The following is a 20,187-nucleotide window of genomic DNA, read 5'->3' as shown; positions in this document are numbered from 1 at the left end:
TTCAATGGACAGTTATGGCGACTGCCCAAGCATAATTAATTTGGATCACCCAACATTTACACATTTTATAAAATAGATTAAAAGGCCACCATCAAGTAAAACCTGAGAGATATTAGCTGTGCATTGGCATGACCTCAGCTGTGTGTGACAAGTTCCATTCTATGTTTCATTCACCCAAATGTTCCAATACAGATTTACAAGAAGTGGGCCATTCAGCCTCTCAAGCTTATTCCATCGTTCAATTAGTTAATGGCTGAATTAATTTAGAGTTTAGAGATACAGCACAGTGGCACAGAGGTAGAGGTCTGTTTCCGCGCTGTATCTTGTGAAGTCAATTAACCTACAAACCCGCACGTCTTTGGAATTCCGGCGGAAACCGGAGCACCCGGGGATAATGGACAAACTCCATACAGGCACGTCATGATTGAACTAGGGTCTCTGCCGCTGTAAGGCAGCAACTCTACTACTGAGCCACCTTAAAAATCCTAAATCCCGAGTGAAGATTTTGTCCGCACATTTTTTCACATCCTATTCACACAAAGGATGGTGGGTGTACGGAACGATCTGCCGGAGGAGGTAGTTGAGGCAGGTACTATCACAATGTTAAAGAAACATTTTGACAGGTAAACAGATAGGACAGGTTTGGAGGGATATGGGCCAAATGCAGGCAGGTGGGGGGGACTAGTGCAGATGGGGCACATTGATCAGTGTGGGCAAGTTGGGCCAACGGGCCTGTTTCCATGCTGACTGACTCTATGACTCTAGGATCACACGACTGCAAAGATGCAGGAATGTTCATGTATTGATTCTAACAGAACTCAAATAACAGTTAAGAGTGTTTAATTGCCAGATGCATGAATGGAACAATGACATTCTTACAAAGCACATGACAAAACCAGCAAGGAACGCAGAGAGAAAGTGCACTCTGCACCTGTCCATGAGATAAATGGAGACGTGTTTGGGTTTTTGTCACAGATATCTATCATGCCTCAGGCTTGATGCCACATAATGTTTCTCTTATTCCTTCTTATAAATGTGCCGATCCAGTTTTTTCCCTCCTGTGATTCACTTGCATCATCCAAAGAAAAATAGCAACAACGTGCATTAACAGAGCCGCCTTTAACATAGTAAAATACTCCACGATGCTTTGCAAGACCATCACCAAATGAAATTTGACACCAAGTCACAGTAGGAAATATTAGGACAAGTGGCAAAAAAAACTGGGTCAAATCCTTTTATTTCCTCAGAAGAAAGGAAATTCTGCAATGTCTCCAATGACTCTTACCAATTTCTACAAAAAGCATCCTATCAGGATGCATCAAGAATCGGTAAAGCCTCTGCTCTGCCCAAGATCGCAAATAAAATTACAGTTATGGGTGCAGCCCTGACAACCACCCAAAGCAGCCTCCCTCCCATTCACTCCATCTACCCTTCATGCTACCTCAGCCAACACAAGCAAAGACCTCTCACACACAATCACTCTCACTTGTCCCCTATCCTGTCAGACAGAAGATACAAAAGCTTGAAGGCACAGACCACCAGATTCAGGATTATTGAACAGATCTCTCTTAACCTAAGGGTAAATACTCAATCTCCCAATCTACCCTGTTGCAACCATTGCACTTTTTTTTCACCTGCAGTTTCTCTGTAGCTGCGACGCAGTATTCTGCACCATTTCCTTTCTCTTTGAATGACCAGTTGTACTTGTGTATGGTTTGATTGTACTTAGCACGCAAGATAAGACTTTTCACTGTGTGTTGGTACACGTGACTACAATAAACCAATCCCAATACGTCTCAAAGGGAGAAAGTAAAGTGAAGAGACTATGATGTTAATGGAAGAAATTCCAGAGTTTGGGATCTTGGCAAGTGAATATATGACTGTCAGGGATAGTGTCATACAGTATGGAAACAGGCCCTTTGACCCAAAATGCCCATGCCAACCAAGATCCCCCCAATAACACTAGTCCCACTTATCTGTACTTGGCCCATATTCATTTAAATCTTTTCTATCCATCTACCTGTCCAAATGTCTTTTAAATGTTGTGATAGTACCTGCCTCAACTACTCCCTCTGGCAGCTCATTCCATACATCCACCTCCTTTTGCATGAAAAAGCTGTCCCCAGGTTCATATTACATCTTTTCCTTCTCACCTTAAACCTATGTCCTCTGGTTCATGATTGCCCTACTCTGGGGAAAAGACTGTGCATTTACCCTATCTATTCCCCTTATGATCTTTTACACCTCTATAAGATCACCCCTCACCTTCCTGCACTCCAAGCAAGAGGTAGTTGAGGCAAGTACTATCACAACATTTAAAAGACATTTGGACAGGTACATGGACAGCAAAGGTTTAGAAGGAATGTGTAGGGAGGAACTGCAGATGCGGGTTTAAACCGAAGATAGACACAAAATGCTGGAGTACCTCAGCGGGACAGGCAGCATCTCTGCATAGAAGGAATGGGTGACGTTTCGGGTCAAGACCCTTCTTCAGACTGAAGAGTTACTCCAGCATTTTGTGTCGATCAAGGTTTAGAAGGATATGAGTCAAACACAGGCAGGTGGGACTGATGTAGATAGGAGATCTTGGTCAGCATGGGCATGTTGGGCCGAACGGCCTGTTTCCATGTTGCGTTACTCTATGGCTCTATGACACAATGAATCTGTTAAAGAACTCTACCCGTCATTACAGTGTGAGTGGAGGTGGCGACATTTTGCTTGTGGCAAGATTCCGCAAGCAGTGGTGTGATGAGTGACAAGTGAAAATAATGCACTTAAAACCATCCTTGAGGCAGGGAATTGTACCATCTGGGAGCAGAGAGAAGGAAATCACAATGTATGGTGATGTAAAATCATGGGGTAGGTCTCCTGGGGTGATCGATGTGCTCTGGGAATAAGTAAGTCTTTACTCTAAAGAGCATATTGTAAAGCTCAACACTTGAATCTGTTTCTCGTACACAGCTACTTCTTCAGGCACCAGAAGAGGCCACTGTGAGAATTTAGATTTTAGTGATACAGCGCGGAAACAGGCCCAACGGCCCACCGAGTCTGCGCCGACCTTTGATCAACGCATACACTAGCACTATCCTACACGCTAGGGACATTTTACAATTTACAGAAGCCAGTTTACCGACAAACCTGTACGTCTTTGGAGTGTGGGAGGAAACCGGAGCACCCGGAGAAAACCCACATGATCACAGGGAGAACGTACAAACTCCGTACAGACAGCGCCTGTAGTCAGGATCGATCCCGGGTCTCTGGCGCTGTGTGGCAGCAACTCTACCACCGTGCGACTGTGCCGCCCCTTGCCGAATTACCTCCAGTCAAACGCGCTCACTTCCAGTCAAACGGACAGACGGGGGCCCAGGCTTAATCGGTTATTTGAAGAACAGGCAAAAATTACCTGAAATTAATGCACTGCAGAAAGATTATTAATGGAAAGGTTATTTCTGGTGAGGCTATGGGATCATTGCCTGAAACTGCATTCCAGTCAATATAATCTATTAATAATTGCACAGGGACACACTCATACTTGTCCCTTTGAACCATGCTGACACATAATTGCACCAAAAGACTGATTTTTCACACAGGAAAAGGCGATGTTAGATGAATAAAAGACAACTTGCAATCCCTTTCTGTAAGCTTAGCATCCATATCAAGAGGTTTCGGTGAATATTTTCAAGACCTTCTCATTCTCCACAAAAGTGTAAAGCGGATGTGCGGGTTTACACACAGAGAGGGGTGACTCGCTGGATGGAACGTGCTGCCAAGAGTGGTGGTGGAGTCAGATACCACAGTGGGTTTGAAGTGGCTTTTAGATATGCACACACATACGCAGGGAATGGAGGGATAAGGATCACGTGCAGGCAGAGGAGGTTAGTTAAACTTGGCATCACGTTCGGCACAGACATTGTGGGCTGGTGGACATGTTCCTGTGCTGTACCGTTCTGTGTCCTACATTCTACGTACATCCACTGTCAGAGGTCTGAACTAAAAGCTGGCTTCTCACATTGGTCTCTCATTTCCACTCCCTGACACTGCAAATCTTTGACTTTCAGTTCTTTTTAGAAAAGCGTCGTTTTGTTAACCAAGTTATTAAACGACTTATTTGACCCTCCAGTGCTGCTTTTGACAGATATTCCATGTATAGAGATACAGACATGACTCAGCGGGACAGGTAGCATCTCTGGAGAGAAGGAATGGGTGACATTTCGGGTCGAGAACCTTCTTCAGGTCCCCTGGTTCGGGAACAGCTCCATCCAAGACCGCAAGAAATTGCAGGGAATTGTGGATGCAGTCCGGCCCGTCACACAAACCAACCTCCCTTCCCTTGGCTCCATCTACACTTTACGCTGCCCTCAACAAGGCCACCAGCATAATCAAGTCTGGTCACTCCCTCTTCTCACGTCTTCCATCAGGAAAGATGTCTTGAAGTGTGGAAACACACACCTCCAGATGCAGGGACAGTTGTTATCATGCTACTAAACCATCCTATCATCAACTAGTGAGCGGTCCTGATCTCCCATCTACCTCATTGGAGACCATCGGACTATCTTTAATCGGACTTTATTGGACTTCATCTTGCACTGAGCATTATTCCCATTATTCTGTGTCGATGCAATGTGGACGGCTTGATTATAATCATGTATTGTTTTTCCACTAACTGGATAGCCGCAACAAAGGCTTTTCACTGTACCTCAGTACATGTGACAATACTCTGAACTAAATGAAACTATTTTCTAGATGTGTCACTATCTACTTCTACAGCATTAGCTTTTATCAGAAATTTATCATCTTCTGTTTAATAACCACGGGTTTTCTGGATAATATGCAGTGTTTGTAGAATTTGTTTCTACAATCTAGAAAAGGTAGGTAATGCCTCTGAAGGTGGAAGCAGCAACAACAGTAATTTGCATTTATGTAGCACCTGTAACGTGACAAAACATCCCCGCTATGCTTTACCAATAAAATTTCACACTGCAAAAGCTGAGAATGCAGGAAAGGCACAGCCCCTAATCGTAGAGTCTTACAGCACAGAAACAGGTCCATGCCCACCAACTTGCCCCATCTAAGCGAGTCCCATTTGCCTGCATTTATAGCATAGATTCAAGGGCAAGGCGGCACAGTGGCTCAACAAGGTTGGCACAGAGGCACAGTGGTAGAGCTTCTGCCTCGCAGCACCAGAGACCCGGGTTCAATCCCGACTACTGTGTGTATGGATTTTTTAATGTTCTCACATGTGGGTTTTCTCCAGGCGTTCCGGTTTGCTCCCATATTCCATAGACATAGAACTGGTGCACAGGTGATCGATGGTCAGCACAGACTGAGTGGGCTGAAGTGTTTCCACAATTTGAAAAGTCCGGGAGCAGAGCAAGGACGCCCGTTGGCTGAGCAGTAAAGTAAGTGCTAATCGCAGTTGAACAGGCAGTTTAAAAAGAGCGCCAAAAGGAAGCTAGTAGTCAATTTGAAAAGTCCGGGAGCAGAGCAAGGACGCCCGTTGGCTGAGCAGTAAAGTAAGTGCTAATCGCAGTTGAACAGGCAGTTTAAAAAGAGCGCCAAAAGGAAGCTAGTAGTCAATTTGAAAAGTCCGGGAGCAGAGCAAGGACGCCCGTTGGCTGAGCAGTAAAGTAAGTGCTAATCGCAGTTGAGAAGTCAGGTAAATTGGACAATCAGGCAATTTAATTGGTGATATAAGCAATACTTGCAAAAGGGTGCAGCCCTGTTCAGGTGCAGCCCAGTGAGGGAAGTGCCCAGTGAGAAAAGTGCGAGTCTTCGGCGAGGAGGCTGAGGTGAGGAGGATACGATTGTTTTAAGCCAGAGCTGGTTATAGGCACAAGGTGATGGCGGAAAAGTTGGTGCGGTGTGTTTCCTGCAGGATGTGGGAAGACAGGGACGTCGCTGGAGCTTCTGGGAGCTACACCTGCAAGAACTGTGTCCAGGTGCAGCTCCTGAAGGGACGTGTGGTGGAGTTGGAGAGGCAGTTGGATGACCTCAGGGCCATCCGAGAATGCGAGAGTTTCCTCGACAAGACCTATTGTGAGGCTGTCACGCCAAGGGTCCAGGTCGAGCGAAGGTGGGAGACTGTTTCAGGGGGGAGTGGACGTGGACGTGGACTACAGGAGACCCCAGTGGCTGTGCCTATTGCAAATAGGTATACCCTCCTGGGAACTGTCGGGGCAGAAGACGTTTCCAGTCCGAGTGGCGGACCTGTTGGCAAGGATACTCGACAGGGGAGACCGAAGTCTGGCAGAGCCGTAGTGGTCGGTGACTCCATAGTCCGAGGGACGGACAGAAGATTCTGTGGCAGCAGGAGGGACTTGAGGATGGTCTGTTGCCTCCCTGGTGCCAGGGTTCAACACATCACAGACCGGCTTCAGAAAATCTTAGTGAGGGAAGGCGATCAACCTGAAGTCGTTGTGCACGTGGGCACGAATGACGTCGGGCGGAAGAGGAAGGAGGTGCTACAGCGGGAGTTTAGAGAGTTGGGAAAAGCACTGAGAAGTAGGACGTCGAAGGTAGTTATCTCTGGACTGCTACCGGTACCTCGTGCTGGTGAGGCCAGGAACAGAGAGATAGAGGGTATGAATTTATGGCTGAGGGACTGGTGCAGAGAGCAGGGATTTAGATTTCTGGACCACTGGGATCTCTTCTGGGCTAGGGGTGACTTGTACAAAAGGGACGGGTTGCATCTTAACAGCAGGGGGACGAACATTCTGGCAGGCAGGTTTGCTAGTGTGACACCTGTGGCTTTAAACTAAGTAGTGGGGGGGAGGGGTTAACAAATTGTGAATATGAAGATGAGGTAAAAGGGAATACAGGAGATATTGCAAAAGACTCTCGGAAGAATGGGAACAGAAGTTCTAGAGCGGAAAAGAAATTAAGGGCAGGGCCAATTGTGAACGATGTGAGAGGGGAGGTAAATACAGAAGTTAAAGTGTTGTACTTAAATGCGCGTAGTATAAAAAATAAAGTGGATGAGCTTGAGGCTCAGTTAGTCATGGGCAAGTATGATGTTGTAGGGATCACTGAGACATGGCTACAAGAGGACCAGGGCTGGGAACTGAATATTCAGGGGTACACAACGTATAGAAAAGACAGACAGGTGGGCAGAGGGGGTGGGGTTGCTCTGATGGTAAGGAATGATATTCATTCCCTTGCAAGGGGTGACATAGAATCAGGAGATGTTGAATCAGTATGGATAGAAATGAGAAATTGTAAGGGTAAAAAGACCCTAATGGGAGTTATCTATAGGCCCCCAAACAGTTGCCTCGACATAGGGTGCAAGTTGAATCAGGAGATAAAATTGGCGTGTCAAAAATGTAATGCTACGGTGGTTATGGGAGATTTCAACATGCAGGTAGACTGGGAAAATCAGGTTGGAAATGGACCCCAGGAAAGAGAGTTTGTAGAGTGCCTTCGAGATGGATTCTTAGAACAGCTTGTACTGGAGCCTACCAGGGAGAAGGCAATTCTGGATTTAGTGTTGTGTAATGATCCTGATCTGATAAGGGGACTAGAGGTAAAAGAGCCATTAGGAGGCAGTGATCACAACATGATAAGTTTTACTCTGCAAATGGAAAGGCAGAAGGGAAAATCGGAAGTGTCGGTATTACAGTATAGCAAAGGGGATTACAGAGGCATGAGGCGGGAGCTGGCCAAAATTGATTGGAAGGAGGCCCTAGCAGGGAAGACGGTAGAACAGCAATGGCAGGTATTCCTGGGAATAATGCAGAGGTTGCAGGATCAATTTATTCCAAAGAGGTGGAAAGACACTAAGGGGAGTAAGAGACACCTGTGGCTGACAAGGGAAGTCAGGGACAGCATAAAAATTAAGGAGAGGAAGTATAACATAGCAAAGAAGAGTGGGAAGACAGAGGATTGGGACTCTTTTAAAGAGCAACAAAAGTTAACTAAAAAGGCAATACGGGGAGAAAAGATGAGGTACGAGGGTAAACTAGCCAATAATATAAAGGAGGATAGCAAAAGTTTTTTTAGGTACGTGAAGAGGAAAAAAATAGTCAAGGCAAATGTGGGTCCCTTGAAGACAGAAGCAGGGGAATTTATTATGGGGAACAAAGAAATGGCAGACGAGTTAAACCGTTACTTTGGATCTGTCTTCACTGAGGAAGATACACACAATCTCCCAAATGTTCTAGGGGCCGGAGAACCTAGGGTGAGGGAGGAACTGAAGGAAATCCACATTAGGCAGGAAATGGTTTTGGGTAGACTGATGGGACTGAAGGCTGATAAATCCCCAGGGCCTGATGGTCTGCATCCCAGAGTACTTAAGGAGGTGGCTCTAGAAATAGTGGAAGCATTGGAGATCATTTTTCAATGTTCTATAGATTCAGGATCAGTTCCTGTGGATTGGAGGATAGCAAATGTTATCCCACTTTTTAAGAAAGGAGGGAGAGAGAAAACGGGTAATTATAGACCAGTTAGTCTGACATCAGTGGTGGGGAAGATGCTGGAGTCAATTATAAAAGACGAAATTGCTGAGCATTTGGATAGCAGTAACGGGATCATTCCAAGTCAGCATGGATTTACGAAGGGGAAATCATGCTTGACAAATCTACTGGAATTTTTTGAGGATGTAACTAGGAAAATTGACAGGGGAGAGTCAGTGGATGTGGTGTACCTCGACTTTCAGAAAGCCTTCGACAAGGTCCCACATAGGAGATTAGTGGGCAAAATTAGGGCACATGGTATTGGGGGTAGGGTACTGACATGGATAGAAAATTGGTTGACAGACAGAAAGCAAAGAGTGGGGATAAATGGGTCCCTTTCGGAATGGCAGGCAGTGACCAGTGGGGTACCGCAAGGTTCGGTGCTGGGACCCCAGCTATTTACGATATACATTAATGACTTAGACGAAGGGATTAAAAGTACCATTAGCAAATTTGCAGATGATACTAAGTTGGGGGGTAGTGTGAATTGTGAGGAAGATGCAATAAGGCTGCAGGGTGACTTGGACAGGTTGTGTGAGTGGGCGGATACATGGCAGATGCAGTTTAATGTAGATAAGTGTGAGGTTATTCACTTTGGAAGTAAGAATAGAAAGGCAGATTATTATCTGAATGGTGTCAAGTTAGGAGGAGGGGGAGTTCAACGAGATCTAGGTGTCCTAGTGCATCAGTCAATGAAAGGAAGCATGCAGGTTCAGCAGGCAGTGAAGAAAGCCAATGGAATGTTGGCCTTCGTAACAAGAGGAGTTGAGTATAGGAGCAAAGAGATCCTTCTACAGTTGTACCGGGCCCTGGTGAGACCGCACCTGGAGTACTGTGTGCAGTTTTGGTCTCCAAATTTGAGGAAGGATGTTCTTGCTATTGAGGGCGTGCAGCGTAGGTTCACTAGGTTAATTCCCGGAATGGCGGGACTGTCGTATGTTGAAAGGCTGGAGCGATTGGGCTTGTATACACTGGAATTTAGAAGGATGAGGGGGGATCTTATTGAAACATATAAGATAATTAGGGGATTGGACACATTAGAGGCAGATAACATGTTCCCAATGTTGGGGGAGTCCAGAACAAGGGGCCACAGTTTGAGAATAAGGGGTAGGCCATTTAGAACGGAGATGAGGAAGAACTTTTTCAGTCAGAGGGTGGTGAAGGTGTGGAATTCTCTGCCTCAGAAGGCAGTGGAGGCCAGTTCGTTGGATGCTTTCAAGAGAGAGCTGGATAGAGCTCTTAAGGATAGCGGAGTGAGGGGGTATGGGGAGAAGGCAGGAACGGGGTACTGATTGAGAGTGATCAGCCATGATCGCATTGAATGGCGGTGCTGGCTCGAAGGGCTGAATGGCCTACTCCTGCACCTATTGTCTATTGTCTATTGTCTATTGTATCTCAATGATCAGGAGAGAGACATCACTGCTGTCCATTGGAGACCCGCTACCCCAAACATCCAGGACCATTGCCTCTGCAAAACAACTCCTTTTCCCTCATCAAATCCACATTGGTATTTTCCCCATAGTAAAGGCGACAAGGTGGTGCAGCAGTAGAGTTGCTGCCTCACAGCCAGAGGCTCGGGTTCGTGGGTTTTCTCTGGGAGCTCCGGTTTCCATCCACACTCCAAAGACGTGCAGGTTTGTAGGTTAATTGGCTTCGGTTAAAAAAAAATTGTAACTAGTCTCTTGTGTGTGGGACGGTGCTAATGTACAGGGATCGCTGGTCGGTGCAGACTCGGTGGGCCAAAGGGCCTGTTTTTGCACTGTATCTCTAAAGTAAACTCAACTAAAGCCAACTAATCTGATCCTTGTCCTCAGCATCTCCCCGGTTCTTATTGATATTTCCCTTCCACAAGCAGCGATCAAGCACAGCGTTCTGCTTCAATAACACAATAGCAAAATCCATCTCAAGCATCTTTTTGAAGTCCGCATATGTTCCAAGTGGATAATTTATTGACCTTGATCATAACAAACTGTTACAATGGGTTTACTTTAAAGAATTGGAGTTTACGGTTAGGATCAGTTTCATCAGCAGAAAGAATGAAATGATGAGTTTTACAGAGTTTGCAAAGACTGGGACAAATCTACGATGTTCACTGCATCAGATATCAGTGATGTGATTATTTTTTTAAATGATCACTATGTATTTAAACATTGCATTCAGAGTATCAGATCAAAGAGACTGCCGACCATGAAAGCCTATCAGGGAAGGAGATTGAAAAGAACAATTTTAGGATTTATTGACCAGTTTTGTTTTTAATTGGTATCAAACTGCGCTTTCTTACGAACCATTCAGCCACATCCAGCTTGCCAAATCACTGTTAAGGTCCAGCCAGAAAATTTAATCCCCTGACTAAAAACAGAAGGATTACCTTTCACCCATAACCACTGACAATATTACCAGAGATTTCAGCAATGTGACTCAGTAAGAGTGGTCTTACAAACAAAGACCTGTTGTAAGATTCACAAAATTTCACTATAGTGTACCTCCCACCGGAATTACCAGTGTCCTATAGTTTAATGTACAAGCAAAGCGTGAAAACAGGCCCTTCGGCCCACCGAGTCCATGCCGACCAGCAATCCACGTACACCAGCAGTATTCTACACACTTTATATGGGACAATTTATAATTGTTACCAAAGCCAATTAATGTACAAACCTGTACGTTTTCGGAGTGTGGGAGGAAGCTGAAGCACGCAGAGGAAACCCACATGGTCATGGGGAGAACGTACAAATTCAAGGCAGAGAGCACCCATAGTCAGGATTGAACCTGGGCCTCTGGCGCTGTAAGGCAGAAACTCCACCACTGCGCCACCATGCCACCAGATCTTGTTTCGCCCTCTGATCTTTTCTATGACAATACCACCCCCAAGCAAACCTCCCCAGCACACCCATCAACCCTTCCTCAAATTCATCACTGCACAGTTCTCCAATGTGCCTCTGGATGAATAGTCCCATGGTTGAGGAACCTCTGGCCTCATGCTTATAACACTCGTGATCTTAGTATGTCAAGCACAGACTGGAGCAGGCCTCCTCCGTGCTTCTCATTATTGAACTTCAGATTGAATGCGTGGCCCAGATCACACATGCATCTTTGAAAGCAGCGCATCGTGCCACAGACACTGGCAGGAACTTTCTTTTTGTCGTCTGTGGTGATGAAGAGTACCTCAGATGCCCCATACCTCACTGGTATTTGATGTTCGCAATCGAGGAAATTGCAAAGGAGAGTTTTATTACCGCACAGTGGAGGAAGAAGAATAACAGGCATGTGGCACCGCTGGGAATCTTGCTATATCTTGGGTCCTCGATTTTAAACTCATTTAAATGTCACAAGTGATGAGGAGAATTCTTTTTTTTCCCAAACAGGATTCACAGCAAATTAAATACAATATCACTATGCGTCACTATTGGCAGAAGGAATAAAGAGATCACCGATTTCTTGAGAGAAAAACAATTTAAATGGAGATTGAGGAATGTTAAGATCCAAGAATATGGGAACACTAGTTGTTCAGGCCAGAAGATGTGAAACAAAGCATAACAAAACACATGAGAGTAGAATATAAGCACAGAGAAGGAACATTAGTTTAGTTTAGTTTAGTTTAGTTTAGAGATACATTGCAGAAACAGGGTCTTTGGCCCACCGACTATGTGCCAACCAGCGATCCCCACACACTAACACTATCCTACACACATTAGGGACAATTTACAATTTTACCAAGCCAATTAACCGACAAACCTGTACGTCTTTGGAGTGTGGGAGGAAACCGGAGCACCTGGAGAAACCCATGAGGGTCACGGTGAGAATGCACAAATTACATACAGACAGCGCCTGTAGTCAGGAGTCTCGCACTGCGTATTTAATGTCTTTAAATGATGCAACAATCTGGTAAAATTGAGCAGGTTGAGGCTTTTTCCTTAATCATAGGAGCAGACTTAGGCTATGGAAATCATGTTCATGCCACTGGACATGTGCATTGCTAGTTTTCTCTCAGCATTAACGATAATTGTCAGAGTATGGCCCATTAAAGCCTTTTACAATGACTCTCATAATTGCCCAATTTGAAACACATCAATACTGATTTGGTCTAATATGTCCTCCTGCAAGCATTTCCTAACGTTATGATAATAATTCACAATGTATAATGAAAGATGCGTGGTGGGGCAGTGGGTAGTGCTGCTCCTGTGAGCCAGCACAGCGACGCAGTGGGTGGAGCTGCTGTCTCACGGCGCCAGAGACACGGGTTCAATCCAGACCTCGAGTCCTGTCTGAGTGGAGTTTGCACGTTCTCCCCGTCACCGCGTGGGTTTTTTCCAGGTTTCCCCCCACATCCCAAAGACGTGCGGGTTTGTTGGTTAACTGGCCCTTGTGCAGGAAATGGATGAGAACGTGGGATAACATAGAACCAGTGTGAACGGGTGATCGATGGTCGGCATGGGCTCGGTGGGTCAAAGCGTCTGTTTGCATGCTGTACCTCTAAACTAAACTACTACCTCTTGTCTCCAGGCTACTGCAAATTATCCCTCAGTGTGTGTTAACAAGGACCATCTGCAGGACTGGGAAACTCGCCTGGGAGCCGCTGAGCCCAAAGAGGAAAGCCACCGAGTCCAGCCCCAAGAGAGACTTAACAGTTTTGATCTGTATTCTTTCAAGGCTGGAAGACTGAGTGGTAATCTTATTGCGTCATATAAGTACCCGAGAGGGCTTGAGAGGGTAGATGTAGAAATATTTCACTGGGGGGGAAGAGTCTTAAACAAAAGGACACAGTTACAATGTAAAAGGGATGTTTGGAAATGTCTTCTTTCAGAGTGTGATCACTCTCAACCACGGAGGGAGATGTAGGCAAGATCATTGGAGGTATTTAAGAAAGAGGTAAACACTTTTTTTTTTGAGAGATGAGGGAATTGAGGACACAGTGGAGAAATTGAGGCCAGTGTAGATCAGCCTTGATCTTGAGGGCGGCACAGTAGTAGCATTGCTGCCTTACAGTGGCAGAGATCCGGGTTCGATCCTGACTACAGGTGCTGTCTGTGCAGAGTTTGTACATTCTCCCCGTGAACTGTGGGGTTTTCTCCGGGATCTCCAGTTTCCTCCCACACTCCAAAGATGTACAGGTTTGTTGGGTAATTGGCTTGTTATAATTGTAAATTGTCCCAAGTGTGTAGGATAGTGTTAGTCTATGGGGATCGCTGTTAGGTGCGGACTTGGTGGGCCGAAGGGCCTGTTTCCAGGCTGTATCTCTAAACTAAAGTCAACGAAAACTAAACTAAAGGCCAAGAACGGCATTTGCTGAAATTAAAAAGCAGAAAAAAACACTAATTGGTCAGGTAACATTTGTGGAGAAAGAATCAGAGTTAACACGTCAGGTCAATAACCTTTCTTCAGCTCAGTGTTTCCAGAATTCTATTCCTATACCTGGTAACTACTTAGAGTGTGATAGCATCAATGAGTTACATTAAATGCAATTCTTACTCTCCTATATACTTAGAAATTAATCCAAGAAACTATGTTTGATTGATCTCTCTCTTCCAGTCCTCCAACACACACACACAAACACACGCATGCACAGACACACACACACATGCCCTCACACTCACACCCACACATGCATGCACACACGTATATATATAAATACACACACACAGACACATGCACACGTACACACCAATACCCACATGCACACACATATGTATAAACACACAGACATACATACGCATGCACGCACACACACACACACAAACAAACATAATAAAGATAGCAATCCAGCTAATTCACATCAGCATAAAGTACATAACCAACAGCTTGGCAATGAATAACCCTTTGGTACACTCCATAAAGGGAAAGTTCGTTTATCTATGTCAGAACCTGCCCAGATTTCCAATCATTTGAACAAAAATATATTTTTTAATCTTACAACTCTCCCATGAAGGGCCTTTATATGCTAAAGAAGCTTAACAAATGAAAGACGATGATACATGTCTGAAGTCCTATCCACACAACTTTAATCCACTTCACACACACAACTAGATACAATCTACCTTGAATCTGCTTCAGAGAATTTTACAACGGGTTGTAAACAACATGGCAATAAGTAATTAATAATTGGCTGTCAATCAGATTTGTGATTTTGATGAAGTGAGGGGGTGGCGCAGTGATAGAGTTGCCGCCTCACGGTGCCAGAGACCCATGTTCAATCTAGGCTACGTGTGCTGTCTGTACAGAGTTTGTATGTTTTCCCCGTGACCGCTTGGGTTTTCTCCAGGTGTTCCGGTTTTCTCCTGGTGCTCCGGTTTCCTCACACTCTCAAAGACGTACAGGTTTGTAGGTTAATTGGCTTCGGTAAGAATTGTAAATTGTCCCGAGTGTGGAGGATAGTGCTAGTGTACGGGCACAGACTCGGTGAGCCGAAGAGCCTGTTTCCTCGCTATATCTCTAAACTAAACTGATAGTGATAGTGATTGACCTTCGCTCAGTCCGCCTTAACCAACCTGTTCTCCCGGTGGCTGAGCACTTCAACTCCCCCTCCCACTCCCAGTCTGGCCTTTCAGTCATGGGCCTCCTCCAGTGCCATAGTGAGGCCCACCGGAAATTGGAGGAACAGCACCTCATATTTCGCTTGGGCAGCTTGCAGCCCAGCGGTATGAACATTGACTTCTCCAACTTTAGATAGTTCCTCTGTCCCTCTCTTCCCCTCCCCCTTCCCAGTTCTCCCTCTATCTTCCTGTCTCGACCTATATCGTTCCTTTGTCCCGCCCCCCCTGACATCAGTCTGAAGAAGGGTCTCGACCCGAAACGTCACCCATTCCTTCTCTCCTGAGATGCTGCCTAACCTGCTGAGTTACTCCAGCATTTTGTGAAATAAACTAAACTGATGCTCACCTATCAATACCATTTCACTTGAAGCATCGTAGTATGTGCTGAAAATAAAGGTCAGAGCTAACGAAACTGATGATTAATTGTTTAATTTTCAACCATCGACATGAACTATCTGAAAGTCGAAAAGAAAAGTCTGTAACAGGCATGCACAAAACTGATTTCTGCTCTCCAAGCCCGTGGCAGGGCAGGCACAATCATATGCACATGTGTCAATTGCACCATTTAATAGATTTACAGCATTCATAAATGTCCAATGGATGATCATCAAACGAATACTTGAAATAGATAGATTTCTTGCACACAAACATTCCCAATGTGTCATTTTTGTACCATCGTATCACTCCGCATCCAGCGTAGGAAAAGACCATTCGGCCCACCAGCCTTTCCTACCCCAAGTCACTTCACCCTATCAATATGCCCATCAGACCTACAGTCCGAACCTACAGTCTGAAGAAGGGCCCCGACCCGAAACGTCACCAGTGATGCTGCCTGACCCGCTGAGTTACTCCAGCACTTTGTGTCTTTTTAATATATTTTCACGTCAGAATGGGGTGTGACTTGGAGGGGGAAATATAGGAAGCAGTGTTCCAATCCACCTACCACCCCTGGCCTGTCAGGTAGAAGAAAGGGGCAGTGGGTTGGTGAAATGCTGTCAAAAGGTAGCAGAGATGAGTAACAGCAGCGCACTTAGAAAATAGACATAAAATGCTGGAGTAACTCAGCAGGGGCGGCACGGTAGCGCAGCGGTAGAGTTGCTGCTTTACAGCGAATGCAGCGCCGGAGACTCAGGTTCGATCCTGACTACGGGTGCTGCACTGTAAGGAGTTTGTACGTTCTCCCCGTGACCTGCGTGGGTTTTCTCCGAGATCTTCGGTTTCCTCCCACACTCCAAAGACGTACAGGTATGTAGGTTAATTGGCTGGGTAAATGTAAATATTGTCCCTAGTGGGTGTAGGATAGTGTTAATGTACGGGGATCGCTGGGCGGCACGGACTTGGTGGGCCGAAAAGGCCTGTTTCCGGCTGTATATATATGATATGATATGATATGATATGATGATAGGTCAAGCAGCATCTCTGGAGAAAAGGAATAGGTGATGTTTTGAGACGGGACCCTTCTTTAGACTGAGAGGGGAAACTCGAGGTGTGAAAAGGTACAGAACAAATTAGAGCTGGCAGCGATGACTAAAGAAAGTTGCTGCCCACAATGGTCCATTGTTGGCTGTGGAGGAGGTGATAACAAAGGGATACGAACAGTGAAATAGGAGGACGTGGGTAGGGGGGATGGGGGGAGAGAGAGGGAACGCAAGGGTTACTTGAAAGTAAAGAAATCAATATTCATACCACTGGGTAGGTCTGGGCAAGGCGACTCTGGTAGCCTCTCTGACAAAGCCTGCAGCAGTTTGTGCTGAGAGCAGAGAGCTACTGTTGTGAGCCGAGCATTCTCTTCAGCAGCCTAATTGAACCTCCAGTCAGGCAGCATTAAAAGGCTTGAATCTTCTCCCATTAGCTGCAGACTTAAAGTGCCTGGCTCCTGCAAAGTCCAACAGTGGCCTGTTCACATGAACATAGAAGATAGAACAGTACCAGGGAACAGGCCCTTTGGCCCACAATGTTATGAGTTCATATGTTATACGGGCAGAATTAGGCCACTCAGCCCATTCAATCATGGCCGATCTATCTGTTCCTCTCAACCCCATTCCCCTGCCTTCTCCCCATAACCCCTGACACCCGCACTAATCAAGAATCTGTCTATCTCTGCCTTAAAAAATATCCATTGGCCTCCACAGCCTTCTGTGGCAATGAATTCCACAGATTCACCCACCCTCTGACTAAAGAAATTCCTCCTCGTCTCCTTTCTAACGGTATGTCCTTTTATTCTGAGGCTATGGCTCTGACCTCTGGTCTTGGACTCTTCCACTATGTCCTTGCTGAAGACGGTGCAAGATTAACTAATCTCCTCTGCCTGGACATGATCCATATTTTACCCCATTCCCTTCATATCCACATGCTTTTCTAAGAGCATGTCAATCGCCACTCTGGTACCTGTCTTCGCCACCACGCCTGCCAATGGGTTCCAGGCGCCCACTGACTTCGGAAGACTTCGGTCTAAAGGTTGGAATGAACGTGTCGAGTTTTGAATGGTGGATTAAGAGGTTGAATAAGTAAGGGACGGGTATATAATGAGTTTGAAGAAGGGTCCCGACCCGAAACGTCACCCATTCTTTTTTTCTCTCCAAAGATGAATTATTCCAGCACTTCGTGTCTATCCTCGTTATATTTCGGGTCTGTTCGATACCTTCTCTCCCACTTTGATCTTTGTTCATAGTCAGGAAACCTCTTTCTTGTTCACATCGGCTGGGTCTTGCCTGAAGACGGGCACGCAATGCTGGAGTCACACAAGAGAGGCCAGGCAGCATCTCTGGTGAGAAGGAATGGGTGTCGTTCCGGATCGAGACCCTTCTTCAGACTGAGAGTCAGGGGAGAGGGGGAACGAGAGATAGAGAAAGGTCTTGCCTGGTTCTCGGGTGGAAACTCGCAACCACAAGCGGTCCGCGGTGAGGGATTAACCTCCATCATCTCCAAATTAACCCAATCATTCACCCGGGCAGTGCTGGTGTACCTGGGACGCGTTCGCAAGAATCCTGACTGAGTCGCAAGAAGAACATGTAGGTGATCGATAAACTGTCCTTAAATATCAATAGCTAATCAATCAGAGAAACAGGACCAGGGGCAAACCAAAGCATCATCGCCAGCTTATAAATGAGGGACCGCGTTGTGCAACGTGGAAAATAATGATATAGCACCGTTCAGTAACGTTAGAGTCAGAGTCACACAGCGTGGAAACAGGCCCTTCGGCCCCAACTTGCCCACACAGACCAACATGCCCCATCTACACTAGTCCCACCTGCCTGCGTTTGGCCCTTACCCCTAGAAATTTGTAGAAAGGGACTGCAGCCGCTGGTTTCCACCGAAGATAGACAAACATTGCTGGAGAAACTCAGCGGGATGGAGAGCAGAAATGGGTGATGTTTCGGGTCGAGACCCTTCTTCAGTCTGATTAAACGTCTCGACCCGAAACGTCACCCATTCCTTCTCTCCAGAGATCCCTCTAAACCTGTCCTATCCATGTACTTGCCTAAACATTTCTTAAACGTTTCTCTAGTGCCCGCTTAAATATAAAGAATTATAATTGCTGGGATATGTAAACTTTTAGTCATTAGTGCAGGGAATTTGCGTGTTGTCTCTTGACATTTGCATTGGCGATTGGGTGAATCAGAGTTGGTTCTAAAGGGAGCAGGGTTTGTATTTAATAAAGGCATGGTTCATTTTACTGCGCATTTCGCAACGACGACTGACTTTGCTGCAAATAATTAAAGACTGTTCCGTTTAACATACACCTCTCTCTCTCTGTCCTGTTGGCCTTGAGTCTACAGGTAAAGTCGGACAAAAGGCCGGGAACGCGAGAGGATTCCGATGGGACGCCTTAAACGGACTTGATCAATTCATATCTGTGGAGACTTATTCCCAGAGGACTCGACGTGTCAAGTCGTGCTGTTTAGTTATGTTAAGAGATACAGCATGGAAACAGGCCATTCGGCCCACCGACTCCACGCCGACCACCGATCACACGCATTTCTATGTTCTCCCACTGTCTCGTCCACTTCCTAGGCGGCCGTTCACAAGAGTGTCCAATTAACTTACAAACCCGCGCGTTTTGGGGATGTGAGTGGAAACCGGGGTACCCGGAGGAAACCCGCGCGGTCACAGGGAGAGGTTGCAAACTCCACACAGACAGACAGACAGACAGCGCCCGAGGTCAGGGTCGAACCTGGTTCTCCGGCGCTGCGTCTACCAGCTGCGCCGTTGTGTTAAGGTGCCTTTTACAGCGCACAGTCAAAGCGAACAGTGTAAAGCAAAAATAAAACAAAATGCTGGTGTTGGATCCATTGTTTCCAATGTCAGCGGCAGCAAAGTGAACCCCGGACTTGTACAAAGGCGGCGCCGCAGAACCCTCCAACCTGACCGACTCCAGTTGCTTTACGAATGTGTCACTGCGGAGACAACGCGGCCCAAACCGCCCATCCCAACCTGTGGGCAAACTAGAAAACCAACAGCCCTCCACAACAACACCAGCTTACATCAGGCGCAGCGTAAAAACAAAGTAGGCGAGCGTATGTTAGATACCATGCTCTCAAAACCGCGTCCTAAAAGCTCATTCTTGCAAAGGACGGTTACAACAGAGAAACACACCATTCAACGCGACCCAACTTTAGTGAGACGGTAAAATGCTTTCTCAACTCACTTATTTTAGCTTTTCCTAATCAAGCCCGCACTTTTAGACCACTTTAATCCCACTGTTGATGTGGACAAATTAATTTAAACTTGAAATTTAAAAAAGCAAGTAACTGGTTTATCTTTGTCACGAACTATATCTACTCTCTTGATTTTCGTTGGTAATTCTACTGTTAGTTGTAAGTTAAAGTTTATTTATTTTTAGACGACGGTCTTAAAGAGAGATTAAGTCTGGAACTGACTGTTGACGAGACAAGGAATGTTGTCCCTGATCTCCAGTGGATCCACATCTTTTTTGGGAGGATTCAATTCAATTCAAATCTTCCTTTGTCAATGAAGCTCTTGCTTCTCGTAAAATGACCCAAGTCGTTCGATGCGGACGGGCTTGGGATGAAATTCAGGAAGTGTCAGCCCCTAATCGGAGCCCGTGTGCCATTCACAGAGGGTCGCAACTCCTAGACCACGAGAGCGTAGAATAGAACATCGCAATCAGCGGCAGCTGGAGGCGAGAGGGGAAGATACAAATGGAAACATTCTTCACACTTCCCCAGAGAAATATTTCCCTTTTACAGGCT

The 20,187-nt window shown here is 45.9% G+C and overlaps 1 protein-coding gene across 8 annotated transcripts in view; it reads right to left on the bottom strand.

The window, feature by feature from the left end:
* The window catches only part of LOC144603672 (chemokine-like protein TAFA-2), a 203,911-nt gene that overhangs the window by 180,142 nt on the left and 3,582 nt on the right, over positions 1-20,187 (bottom strand). The window contains exon 1 of one of the 8 annotated variants that reach the window (XM_078417278.1): positions 19,149-19,171. The exons of 6 other annotated variants lie outside the window; for them this stretch is intronic. The gene's annotated coding sequence lies outside the window, so the exon portion shown is untranslated. Of the gene's footprint in view, positions 1-16,660; positions 16,682-19,148; positions 19,172-20,187 lie in introns of those variants that run through there. One more of the 8 variants, XM_078417277.1, reaches the window with a different exon arrangement.

This window comes from Rhinoraja longicauda, chromosome 20 (genome assembly GCF_053455715.1).
Source record: "Rhinoraja longicauda isolate Sanriku21f chromosome 20, sRhiLon1.1, whole genome shotgun sequence".
Classification (NCBI taxonomy): domain Eukaryota; kingdom Metazoa; phylum Chordata; class Chondrichthyes; order Rajiformes; family Arhynchobatidae; genus Rhinoraja; species Rhinoraja longicauda.
The sequence above is the reverse complement of the archived record's forward strand: the minus strand, read 5'-3'. Positions and strand labels throughout refer to the sequence as shown.